Source organism: Gadus morhua, chromosome 9 (genome assembly GCF_902167405.1).
Source record: "Gadus morhua chromosome 9, gadMor3.0, whole genome shotgun sequence".
In the NCBI taxonomy this organism is placed as follows: domain Eukaryota; kingdom Metazoa; phylum Chordata; class Actinopteri; order Gadiformes; family Gadidae; genus Gadus; species Gadus morhua.
The window spans coordinates 22,928,200-22,931,417 of record NC_044056.1 but is presented as its reverse complement, the minus strand read 5'-3'; positions in this window follow the sequence as shown (position 1 = coordinate 22,931,417).

Here is a 3,218-nt window from a genome sequence, read left to right as displayed (position 1 = left end):
CATGTGCAGCGCCCGTTGCATTCTGGGAGGAAAACGTACACCCTTTAAATTATTCATTATTTTAATATATTTGATGACCTACATTATTTATGGTTAATCTTAATGACCTTTTAGTTTGGTTGCAGTTAGGCCATGGACTCACAGGTATACACAGCCTTCTTTAAGTGGCCTATATAACACCTACCCCTTCTGCTGGAGGGACAGCTGAAACAGTGGACATTAAAAAATCTCAATATCATCCCCATCATACCATATATCTATACCTTTTCAACAATATTACTTTTCAATATGATGTGCGACTGTTTAAAACCTTGTTTGAATAGCATTGCTAATATTACTTCATAAGTCATCAGTAAATTAGTTTACTTATTTAACTTTTAGTTTTAATATTTGTATGCAATCTCTGGCTCAAGAATTTCCTTCGGGAAAATTCATAAAAGGACATAATCGGCATCCATCACAATGTGCCATTTTATACAGACACACAGAGGGAACTCAAAGGAATGAAAAACCAAGTTAAACGGGCATACAAATATAATCACAAATACTGTATATTCACATGGCAGCTCATGGACTCTGTACATGGAGATGCATTGAAAATGTTAAAAAATACTTCAGTAGGCTATAAGTCCTCCAAATAATTCATTTGTATTCCGTTTTAGGCCATCTCACTAAAGGTCACTTAAATGTAGCCTCACCAAGTCCTGTATTCAGAATTCAAAGCATTTATTCACAAATACGTTCTATTTTTTTGAATTATTTGGAGGACTTATAGCCTACTGAAGTATTTTTAACAGTGTGTGGAATCTACAGCTGATCACTTTCACTGGCTAAGCAAAATGAATCCCGAACAGTTGAACCTCTGAATTGATCCTGAAAGCCTATGTCCTAGAATAAGTCATTTGTATTCCGTTTTAGGCCATCTCACTAAAGGTCACTTAAATGTAGCCTATTTAAGCTCACCAAGTCCAGTATTCAGAATTCAAAGCATTTATTCACAAATACGTTCTATTTTTTTAAGCGGAGCCGACAGTCCTGTGCCAGTATGCAAATTAGCCATGTGCGCCAAACAGAAGATAGACGCAATGAACTGATTGTTGTGCATTGTTGTGGATATGTAGGCTGGTTAGTTGTGGTTGTTTGTGGTCTTAGTGAAACAGCCTTGCATTGGAGTTGGAGAAGTTGGAGTGATTGTGTGAATGTGCGAGAGAGAGCGCACCTGCCGTGGTGATGTTGGGCTTGTTGTGGGCTTATATGTGATCAATGATGTATCTGTCTGATCGTATAGCTGTAGATGGATGGTTAAATAATGTCACAAGATCGGTCATACTGCAGGCTCTCATTTGCAAATGCACTGATTGTGTGCCCGTCTCCGATATGATATATACCTGGCAGTGCGCAAGAACGGTGCCAATTATTGTCGTGTTTGCATTGTAATGCACAACTTTGCCCCTCCCTGTTAAAAAATAACTTGCATCCCAACAACTTTAGCCAATGCAGGCTCCTATTGCTTTACCAGTGTGTTTAAATTGTGTGCGTGTGTGTGTGTGTGTGTGTGTGTGTGTGTGTGTGTGTGTGTGTGTGTGTGTGTGTGTGTGTGTGTGTGTGTGTGTGTGTGTGTGTGTGTGTGTGTGTGTGTGTGTTGTCATGTAGGCTATAGATACAGATTGATTGTCTTGGCTTGCTTGCATCCATGAAATATTGTTATGGCCTAGCTGGCTACTAGCCTGGCTCCGCCCGCCTAAGTACTTCCGCTCAATTTGAATTTCGTGCGTTTTAATATCCATCCGTCTCGGAGGTCCGAGGACGTTGCCTAGCGACACGCACAAACACGCCCCTTTTCCTCGGACGGCGATCTCGCCATCTCGGTTGAACTCAGTGGTGACCGAGCGAAATTCCGAGACAGAATTCAAGATGGCTGCGCCCATTGTGACTTGAAGTATGAACTGTTTTCATTGTGCTTGGACCACTTTGGTGGTTTAAATGGTAATTTCAATCACTCGTATTACTGCAATACCTTACTGCGTCCGTATCTCTGCCTATGTCCACAAATATATTGTATTTGTGTACAGCACTTTGGTCAACTACTGTTGTTTTAAATGTGCTATATAAATAAACTTGACTTGACTTGACTATGGCCTATAGCCTACTTATATTGGATCGCCTGGTCCTCTGCCAATGCTACCGCGACAACAGCTTTCCGGGTGGTGTCCATGTTTTCCTCCAACGACCGAGCGAAATAATAAAACGCTTAAAGTGTGGGCGTGGCATCAGATCCGAGATCCGAGTCGGTTCGCAGAGAATACTCGAACGCACAGGTCTGGACCTGCTGTATGTAATTTGGTTTTCTGGTGCCGCTGTCACGTTAAAATTGTACCGGGGGCGAAAATTGTACCGGCCTACGTCATCGTTTGTTTATATCCTGACAACCTGACAACCTGCCCGGCAACAGACGACGCGATGCAGAAAACATGTTTCCAAACGACGAAATAACATAATACAGATAGCGGATCGCTATCTGTATTATGATAGATAGCGATAACACTTGTTTTTACTTTATATTTGTATTGTATTTAATTGTTTAATCGAAACAATAAAAAAAATTGCCCGCAAAACGGGCGATCGCGTCAAATGACGCGTCAAATCACGTAGGAAGGTTCTTGAACATTCTAGACTATGAAACCTGCTTAAAACACTCAGTTTACTACCTAAATTCGATTAAACAATTCAATACAATACAAATATAAAGTAAAAACAAGTGTTATCTAGCGATCCGTTATCTGTATTATGTTTCAAGAACCCTCCTACGTCATTTGACGCGATCGCCCGTTTCGCGGGCAAAACATTTGTAATTTGACGCGTTCGCCCGTTTCGCGGGCAAATTTTTTTATTGTTTCGATTAAACAATTAAATACAATACAAATATAAAGTAAAAACAAGTGTTATCGCTATCTATCATAATACAGATAGCGATCCGCTATCTGTATTTGTCAGGGTGTGGGTGTCTCCCTGTGTTTCCCTCCTGTGTTGATTACTGTTCCCTCCCCTAATGTGTCTCAGCTGTTCCTCGTTGTGTTTGTTATTTAAGCCCTCGTCTTTCCTTTGTTCGTGGTGCTGTCATTGTGGTTTGCTTGTGGTTTGCTGTGGTTAGTGTTGGTGGTTAGTCCTGCGTGTTCCGTGTTCCTTGTTCCCTCTCGAGTTCCCTGTTGTCTCCCGAG